The sequence below is a fragment of the Cephus cinctus genome, unplaced genomic scaffold, assembly GCF_000341935.2.
Source record: "Cephus cinctus unplaced genomic scaffold, Ccin1 Ccin1_scaffold1880, whole genome shotgun sequence".
NCBI classification, from domain to species: Eukaryota; Metazoa; Arthropoda; class Insecta; order Hymenoptera; family Cephidae; genus Cephus; species Cephus cinctus.
The window spans coordinates 118,986-129,555 of NW_014334044.1; the positions used below are offsets into that span (position 1 = coordinate 118,986).

At 45.0% G+C, this 10,570-nt stretch overlaps 1 protein-coding gene across 1 annotated transcript in view; it reads left to right on the forward strand.

Annotated features, from left to right (window-relative positions):
- The first annotated feature begins 3,009 nt into the window (after positions 1-3,009).
- The window catches only part of LOC107273919, a 16,044-nt gene continuing 8,483 nt past the window's right edge, over positions 3,010-10,570 (forward strand). Inside the window, exon 1 of the mRNA XM_015752551.2 lies at positions 3,010-3,052. The gene's annotated coding sequence lies outside the window, so the exon portion shown is untranslated. The remainder of the gene's footprint in view (positions 3,053-10,570) is intronic.

Sequence of the window (10,570 nt, forward strand, 5' to 3'; positions counted from 1 at the left end):
GCACCCAAGAGAGACCGGAAACTTTATACGAATGTTGAACGCACGCGTTACCATGTCGCCCAAGTAAAAAAAAAAAGAAAAAAAAAACCGTGGAAGGTCTGTATCAAGCGACTAGCATCCAATATCCAGTATCTCGGTTGCTTTATTTCTTTCTTTAAAACCCGGGTGAACCTTCGCTTCTCGTATAATCCTTAAGACACGTTCCGTCTGATTCCTTATTTCCTATCCTCGTTTTATGCTCTCCGCGCGTTAGGACTACCATCCAACATTGCGAAAAGTTTATTCCACGAGGCAAAATTCTCTTGCCGCTTCCTCGGCATGTTCTATGCTGACTTCACGTAAAATAAAATGTTGTCACTGCAGGCTGTGCTCGCAACGTAATTCAGGTACTCACTAACCCGTACCTCTTATTTTTGTTCAAACTCGTTCTTCGATTCGCGAACAACAGAATTACGAATTAGCAAGAATAAAGCAGGGCCAGCAATGCAGAGAGAAGCACCGTAGCATTAGTTAATTAGGTTGGGCAGGAGGCGTGACGTCGTAATTATTGCAAGGTAGCGAGGGTTCCCATCCATGCCTGCCTAGCTGCCTGGCTGCCTGGCTGCCTGGCTGCTTGGCCGCTTGCGTACACCTACACCTCCTCCTTGCCCATTCGGAAGGCTGGCTAGATGCCTAGTAGCTGCTGCTGGCTCGCCCGCTCGCCCGCTCGCCCGCTCGCCCGCTCGCCCGGCTGCCACGACAAAGTTATTAATTGCTTCCTACCGTTCCAGCTTCAGCCTGGGCAAACCAGCCCGCACTCCGAATCCCAGCAACGCTCACCCCGCCGATTCCCTACACGTACACCAAAGCCTAACAACCCAACAACCATCACTATTCATCACTGAATTCTATTATTCACGAATATTTCACTAATGGACAACGGCGAGTCATCCTTGTCGTCCTTGTCACACGGACCGGCTGAAGTGCACGCTCTGACCATTTCTGGAATATCGAGAATCCTTCCCAACGTGACAATATTATTCTTTGCCAATACGATCGCCTAACCTGACTTTCTGCCGATGCACTGTGTCTATTGCGAATGAGAAAATCTGTGAAAATGTGTCACACGTCTCCATGTTTCCTCAGTACTAACAAATCCGGAATAAGATATTTTAAGATTATAACGGTGATGCTGTGACGAGAGGCTATAAATTTCTCTTAGGAAAGCCCTACGAGGCTGAGGGCTACCGAGTAAATAGCCAAAATGGGCTGCTGTTACTTTTGGTTTAAATGAAAACAATGAAAGATGCAATTTCAATAAATATCAATTCGGTGGAAGAAAGCGCGAACTGGGCATTATGGTACTCGAACACGCCAGTAATCTATGTATCCCGTTAATCACTCAAGATAAGAAATGTTACATTTACATGTACATACATACAGCCTAGTGGATAGAACAAATATAGGTATACATGTATACATAGCACGCAATACTGTCTGCCGTTCTCTCATTCAAAGGCTCGATCGACCCTTCTTTCTCAATGACTACGCGATATCAACGTTTCGGTTATCCCCTAAGAGGAGCATCCGTTCTCCTTGCCTAGCGAAATACATATATGTATATAGTAACGAAGCGGTAGCACATAGGGTTAAGAAAAAGAGTGTCGGCATTATACATGTCACACAGGGAAGTGACTCGATTCAAGAGAGTCAAACGTGGAGCAGTTTTTCAGGGTCAAGCGACTGATTTCCAATAATAGATGGGTAACAGCTGTTATCAATCGAATACCACGAATTCCCGGGGACACGAGTAGCAGCCTAACGACATTATCCGTATGGGTCTGGAGAAAAAAGTTGCCAACAGTCAATTTCATAACCCCCATCAGGTTGTCATCCTCTGCTGTGCGACTCTTCCAACTTCATTTGGTTCAGGAAAAAAATACTCGATAGAAAACTCGAGTTCAATCGCAAGGGTCAGTAAATGGTACTCGATCTTTCAGCTGATAAATTATTTATATAATTTTTGGCCGCGCTGTCGCTGACGGCCTAGACGCATAAAACTTGAAAGATCCGTGGCTGCTGCTGTTGTGCCTGAATGAGCGAGCGGTATGAACCGTAGGAAGGATATGTGGTTGGTGAAGATGTTTAAAGAGAAACTGCCAACGAAAAGGAACAATATTACACTCCTTCGACTTCTGATTCAAATAAGACGGCGAGGCAAAAGTTTATGCCGGTCCTAATGGCTCCCTGCGGGTCTTTCCAGCGACGTCTATAGACGTAGCCTCCCGACGTTACGGTATATAACCAGGGACTCCGAACGTATCCGGCTTATTCTAATACAACTTCTCAGCATAGATACGTACGAACCTAGGGAATACATAAAACATAGAGCATCGCACACACGCTCGTATCCTATTTTCCTATCGATCTGATCTCCAGCTTCTCACTTGCAATTCATCGCGACAAGCACATGGCCAGGGAGCATGCTCGCGTGCGGTAGCGTCCCCACGCGTCTAAGGGTATAGGTAAATGCTGAAGAAAGAGAGAGAGAGAGAGAGAGAACCAAGGAGAATTGAATCCTGAGGGACGCCGTGAAAGGCCCGAAGAATTCCGTGCCGTAGGAAAAGGTCCTAACCCACATACATTGATCCTCCCATGACTATTATACCCAGCGGCCGATCCACTACTAGGTTCCCGAAAAATACCTAGTGCTGGCCAAGGAGGACTGGGGATTCCCGTAAAAGAGAGACGGAGCAAGTGGTCAGGCGGAGAAGAGCCGAGCCTGGGCGGACGGGGTGGAAATGGAGTAAAGTCGAGAGTCGTATCGGCGAGCGATGGCGCACTCCTCGACTCGCGCGGGATTACTTCAATCCGAGTTTATTGTAAGTGGCGAGACGATGGCTCCGGTCCCCGATCATTCAGGTCTCTCCCACGCGTTCCGCCTCCCTTAAATAAATTGAGAGGATGAGATTGTGTCCGGATAGGCCAGCCACTTTACCAGCAGCTCTAGACGGTCAGTAGCTCCGCGAAATCCACTCGAGAAATTCTGAGCACCCGGAGAGCCCAGCTTCAGGTTATTTCGTCACACTGCACTCTTCTTCGCTTTTACCAATTCATCGTCACTGCGTAATCTATCCGAGAAATATGAAACTGATATTTCGGTTACTTAATTGAGTAATCAGTAAGATACCTAAATGCCGAAGAAAGTTCAAAAATTTTAACCCAGCACCGCTCATCGGGAGCTATGACTTAAATCTTTCAAAGTAAAGATTTGCAAATTCTAGTATCCTAATATTGAGCTCGTAAGAGTCTGTGGCAAAGTGCCAGTTGCAGCGGATAGGCAATTGAGCGTGTGATCGATCGAATGTTCCAGATATTGTGCGGAATTACTAGTAAATCGAGTTAACAAGAGTTTGAGATATCAAGGAACTCGTAATACGTAAGAAATAGCATCGTGTACGAAATAGGCCTATAGCAAGATAGGATACGCGACGAGACAGATCGTCGAAAGTACTTTGGGAATTACGCGAAGCGCATGTCTCGAAAAATGGTTTAGAACTTCCATGAAAAACTAACAGGACACTTTTAGTACATCGAATAAATTTAGCGAGCAAATTAAAAGCAGTATTTTATCGTGCAAGCTCGCTCCCCTCCTTCTCTCTTCTGGCCGTATCACGTATATATCAATTTCCCGTACGCGTTTACCTACATCTGGTAATTTTCTTTGACAGTTATATCTGTCTTTTGATGTTCGTGGCAGCATTCCCCTTCTACGCGTTAAGTAGCTCTCTTCCCATGGTCCTAACGATATTACAGACCCTACACGGGATAAAGAGGACCCAAATATTTGGACGAAGCCGAATGGAATCAGGATTCGCTCGGTGAGCTTCAAGGAGGAACGTGCCCTGCACAATTAATATCGGGGTCTAATCCTTCCAAAATGAGAAAAGAAAGACCGAGGACGAAGAAGTTAAGGTTAAAGGGACGCGGCGGAGCTGCGAAAACGTGCCGCGCTGCCTATAATCCTAGGATCGTTCTCCGGGGGAGCGAGAACCGGTGGTAGATATATGCAAAGGAAAGTAGTTGAGGATGAATGGCAGCTCCGGAATAAAGAAGGCAATGTCAGTCTAAGGAGAAGGGGGGGGAGAGAGAGAGAGAGAGAGAGAGAGAGAGAGAGACAGAGGAGCAAAATAACAGCGAAGCACTCGGAGGGAGCGAATCTCTTTCATCCGTAGGAGAAATTTTTTACTTCCATCTTAAGCTCGCCGCAATCGGCCGAGAATTGCTCAAGTAGCGTCGGACATATTACAGCCTTTCTACCGAGAAGGAAGGTCTAATCGTGGCGCATTTTTCATTGAACCCTGCAAGAAAACGCGTTCGTTAGCAGCATCTATATCCAGCAGCGTGGAAAGAGGAGGAAAGTGCGAAAAAAAAGGGGATGAACGTGGACGAAAAGCCTCAACTAGTTTTCTCCCTCTGATTGGATATTTGATTAGCCCACGCATAATTTTGGCCAGCTCGCAGGAGGCATCCATGAGGCCCACGCTTTATGTGGGACAACTTTTGGTACGGGCTCAGTTATTTCTGCAGAAGAATTAGGTAGCAGCTCTGAAAAAACTTTCAAGTATAGCAACTCCCCTCCGGTTATCTACTCGAAGTTTGCAGAGCCAACTGGTCGAGCTTTCGTCTAAATAGAGAGGAGCATTTCTATGCGATATCTCGCGTTGAGCCTGTGAAAAGATCTTTCCGCTCATAATGCAAGCTTTACGAAAAAAAAAAAAAAAGCTTTGCAGGGGAACGTCAATGAGAGCATTTGAATGCTACAGACTTTTTCACGGCCTGGAATTTGAGCCTATATCAGGCCTTTTTCCTTTTATTAACATATCCCCCTGGCACTGGCGCCAGCTGACAACACACAGGTACACGTGTAAATTCGACCGACCGAACGACCAATGAGTCGACTTTTTAGAAACACACTTACCCACCTTTCCCCTTCTCATTCTTATTTTCACCTTTTCCGTCCCGCGTAACCATGAAGTTCCAATTTTTAAGCGCGTGCTACTTTTGCCGGTCTGCGAGACAGCCGCGATCGGCGACATCAATAGCGCCGAGATTCACGTGCTGCTGCCAGTTTCATCGATTAAGAGAACGGAAGACCGGTTGGAAGTCGAACCATTGGGCGATTGATTTCGCCTAATCCAAAAAGAAAAACGGCGTGTCGCTTAAGATTTCGCGGATCCGTGGAAAAAGTGAAAGACTGGAGCACGCGAAAGGCGAAAAAGCGTGAAATGCCTGGGCTACGGCTTTATTCGCGCTTTTCTCTTATTTCACTCGGAGGCTGTTTGACCGACCAATAGACGAGGCACAGTGGTCAGGAGCATCCGTGACATCCCGATACCAATATGGCGAAGCCAATATAAATTCCTATCGCATTTTATCAATAATCTTGCGAGTCCTCCTATCCATTAGTTCGCGAACCAATCTGTGGCATGCGCCAAGCAATATTGTCCAACTCCTTGCCGGCTCCTTCCTCCTTGTATCTACTCGTTCCTCTTCATTTTATCTCATTTCTCTTACATCCGACTCTCGCTCCCCCCATTCTCTCACATCGATCCATCCGTTAGTCTTTATAACCCAGTGACCGTCCCATGCTTTCGCCGATCGCCGGTTTTTTTGTTTCTCTGCCAAACCGTACCTCTCCGTTAACTCTGTTCAACCTCACTAAAGTCCTAATAGAAAAACTTCTCTTTTCCGAAGGACGGAGCAGCAAATTGTCGGAATCTTCAATCCCCTCATTTCTGTACAGTGTGCCACCTGGTATACCATTAATAATTATTCTCTGAAACATCTGTCTTATGTTTTTGAAACATCACTCTCTACGTCACGTTTACTAAATTGGAACGGTATCAGTACGTGCAACTATGTGACAATGTTCTCGTAAGATATAGGCAAATCGATAGACCGTCACGATATCTAAGTATGCATCTATACAGGGTATGCCACGGCAAGCGAGGGACTTCCGCGTCTTATCGAGCTATAAATATTTACGCTCAACTATTTTACCTGACGTTGGCATCCCAACCTTGACGTCGATAGCTCACTTGACATCCCCGCTGGGAGCAAAGTCTTCACGCAGTCTCGAGCGGCCGTCTCATTGAACCCCTGAACCCCTGAACCCCTGAACCCGCATAACACACATTCTCACACCAAACACTGATAATAATCGAGTAGACGCGCTGATTAAAGGCCCAAACGACATACTTAATATCTGCTGTACTCATCAGTAAAATCCAGTTTCGATTGAGATCCGTGAGTTATAAGTGAGCCACAAGCGAGCCACTAGCTATCCGCCGGCTTTCCTCCCTTGGAAAATTAATGGTGCCATTCGTTTTAGGAATTCCGGCTAATGGGAGATTCCCTGTCTTTCTCGTTCTCTCCTCCTTTCGCTTGCCCTCCCATACTGGACGACCCCTTCCCAAGGCTTATACGCTAACGCCAAGCGTTTCGGATTTTACTGGTGCAAGAGTGAGACGGGGTAGCGTAGAATGTTAATGAACGAAACGGTCATTACCTCTTACCGATGAAATCGTAATGACTTCTTTAGCAGAGCCGTTACGCCGAGCACAGGAGAGAAACCCGACAAGTCCTGAGAAAAGTCTTTCGCTTGAGAATACGACCAGACGTATTTTAGTGAAAAGTCTAGGTTTGCGGCATGCGCTGCCGCGTGTGAATTTGAGGATTTCGAGAAAAGATCCGGCAATTGGACGCAGCGATGCCATTAGGAGAAATCGGAGGGTCTAGCGAGTTTCGCTAGATTCGATAAGGAGCTCGATTAATACTCTCGAGTTTGAGGATGATGAAAGCAAATGTATGTGCCGCTGAAACTTGAAATGGGACTAAGTTTACGGGCTGGCCGTTCCTGTAATACGAGTTTAATTACAGCATGGCAGGGGGGTTCTACGACTACTAGAAGCAAGGAACGCCGCGCCATTGCCTGCCAGAGGTTCTGCCTCTAACCTCTCGTGACTTGCAGCTTAAGGCAAAAGCTCGATCTAAATGAAACGTCAAATCTAAATTCGAGGAAACGTCCGATCCCCATGAAATTGCAAGAGCTTCGCGTGGAATGCAATATTCGGTTAGTCGAGAGAGCACTCTTATTCTTTCACGCTTCCGCTCCGGACGGATGCATCGCTCACCAACAAATTCCTTCCGTTTATCCTGAAAATCCCATAAAAGAAGGCTCGAGACCCACGTCAAAGTTACTTGAGGGTTAATGACAATTTACTTTACTCCACCTATATAAAGCAGTAGTCGCGTAGCAGGGGTAGGTGCGGAATGGTTACGGGATTGAAAAATTAATTCTTCTTTTTCTTTTTCTTTTTCTTTTTCTTTTTTTTTTCATTGAAATATGCAAATTCAATTTCTTCGAGTGACGTCATACCAACTGTGCAGACTTTTCAGGCCTGGCAGGCTGGCTATTTCTATACTAAACCCGATAAAGTCTTATTAGCAAGAGTCCGGTAATATTTTTATTTTTATACGTTCATTCACCATAGAGTATTAATATACATCAAAATAAAAGAGGACTTAAATGCTTCTATTTGGGCCCCTGTCTCTGTCTCTCACTCTCCTATTCATTTTCTTCGGCTTGTTTCTCTCTCGAGGAGTATAATAAATTTGTGAAAAGAGCAATTTTGCCTCTTCACGTGTCATATCTATCTTCGTTAAGCCTGGCGGCAGCTTGCCTTAATTACCTTTTAATTTAATCCAATACGAGCTTCTATCGCGTAATAATTGAGCCCCCATCCTGACTAAATAAAACGGAACGGACGGACCTTTATTTTAATGGAACTTGGAATATGAATGGGAATCCCGCGTTCCCTGTAGACGCACTTTTTCATTTTTTAATTCGAATTAATGTTATTTTTTAATCGTCAAGCCGGCGCACGAAGATGATTTCGCTCTAATTTGCGCTCTGAAAGACAACAGGAACGAGGGTTCCTTCGCGGGTATTGACTAAGGAATTCTTATGCGAAGCGTCCTGAACCTCCTGCTTCCGCCGACTCGGTCACAGGAAGCCGGAACGTATGAAAATACCGAAAAGGTTTCCATGAAACATCGCGATGCCAGGAAACATACCGTCCTATCAATTTAGCCTAATTCCAGTGCATCATGCTTATACCAATTGGCACACGACTCTTCCGCGTCTCGTTGAAAGTGCTCCCCAACGTTTTCATGTAAGTATACCACTTTTTAAGTAACGATCCAAATGCGTCTCTAGTGAGTACGCAGACGCACGAAAGACTCAAAACAAATTGGATACTCGGACTAAAATATACTAGGAAAGGCCATCCAATTTCCACTAGACCAAGGAAAAGTGGCTAGTCAACTCTCTCTCTCTCTCTCTCTCTCTCTCTCTCTCTCTCTCTCTCTCTCTCTCTCTCTCTCCCCCCGCTCTACTCTCAATATGCAAATATACCATTTTACAAACGAGGGACAAGGAAATTTATTATAATTTTACAACACTCGAATATGATTCAAACTTATTAGGAAACATTCTAAACGATACACTGCAGTTTCATTACGCGTTGCCTTCGGACGTTACAATACCTCGATTTTCGTAACTGGCGATTCTCCATGGCGTCGCAGCGCCACCTGGAAATCCAATGTCCCTTTTTTCTTGGCCCCTTTTTCGGTTCGATACAACCTATCCACTTGTTCAGTCTGTCATTTACACTCATGCGTTCACTTAATTTTATCCCGTATTCGTCACCCAACAGGGCCCCAACGTGTCTTTCTTGTTAATTCTACCTGCTTCGCAGAATTCACAACTTCTGCTGCGGAATATAGTAATCGCTATAATTCATTTACAATAACGGACTATTCGTAAAAATGAAAATTTCGGTAATTTTCAAAGAGTACGGAATTCTTAGTTGTAAAGTCTGGAAAATAAGAATTCCATCTGACATCATATTGGAAGTTGAATAATGTTAGTATTACCTTCGACTATCAACTGTCTGATCAATAGAGCTAATAGAGGTAGGATCATCGGTCGATTCTGATGGATCGAATCGCGACTAAGAACAAGTCGAGTCAATAAAATGAGTATAAGAGGTGAGAATTTTAGGCGAAATCGGTGGATGCTGTGAGTTTAAGAATGGGTCTGGGCACTATTCTGTTTGCTAATTACTCGAGGGCGTCGGCACATTTGCATCCGCGTTCACGCCAGGACTCTGATGGTAGCGTTAACCTTCTCATTAAACGTAATTGTTCGCAATAATTTGATGCCACCTGTCTCCCTCTGTCGTTTCTACGGCAACTTCCCCGAAGTCTAACCCTCTCCTAGGTCCGCATCACCCAACCTCGCTCTTTGCCTCCCACGTCTGATCGTTAGAAACCACAAATAATGCAGACAAATACATTTACCTTTTAAATCAACCACGAGTTTTTTTCTTCAGAGATTTTACGAGAGTTTTCTCTGCCTAAGAAAACAGGCTATGTCTTAGGACCAGAGGTAAAAAATCGAGCAAATGTTGATAAGAGACAGATTCGATTCGAAGAGAAACCTTTGAATAAGCGTGGTGCAATTTTTCGCAATGGATCAAGATACAAGAATCTAAAGATTAGGATAAACTAGGAAACTTCAGGCTATTTCAAGCCACGGATGTACACATTGAAAAAAAAAAAAAAACTAACGACATAATGTATTAAAGGAAATTCAATAATTTTGCTGTGTTACATGGCTGTAGTTAATTTGGGTCTCCGAATCGAGGAGAAGTGGGTAAAGTGCGAGAGCGGAAATATTAAAAAATGAAACTCAGAGATTGCAGCAACATTATTCCTGCAAGGCTATTCTAAGCCGCTTATCTGTTGATGATGCACTGTATTTTCAGCTAATACCCGGAACCCACCGTCACGACAGTCGAGTGTTCCGGTTTGATAGCACGTCGTTTTCTCACGGGATCCAGTTGGCACCCTACGTGCCAGAAAAGAGCCGCACGTTCTCGCTTAAACACAGTGGGCAGCAGCCAGTAGCAGTAACCCGCCGAAACTTGGGTTAGCTCGTTACGAAGGAGCAAGGCTCTTATCTGGCAATCAAAGGGAGAACGAGGGACGAGGGTAAAGCGTGGAATCAGGCGAATCATGAGGGACGATAAGAGAAAAAACACCGAAGGAGGAAAGGAAGGAACCGATGCCATATGTGTTAGTTGAACGTGAAAGGGGATTCTAGCTAGAGTTCGAGATTCGCGTAACGCTTAACCGCTAAACTAGCGGGTATAATTAGCAAGGCGTTCTAATAGAACCTTGATTAGCTACCGACCAAATATAATGACACTGTAGTAGGCTTAATTATTCAATGGACACCGAACGAACCGTGTAGCAGGAATCGCTGGATCTAATTTAAATTGACCAGTGAAAGGCTATTTATCTGCCTTTACCACTGATTACCTATTCGCAACGCGTAGCTACGTTTTGCTATCGGACACTGGAACCAGCAACGTTCGTTCCCTCTTGCTTGCCATATCAGCGATATTCGCTTTTGATTCTCTCGAGCCCTGCTCTCTCTCTCTCTCTCTCTCTCTCTCTCTCT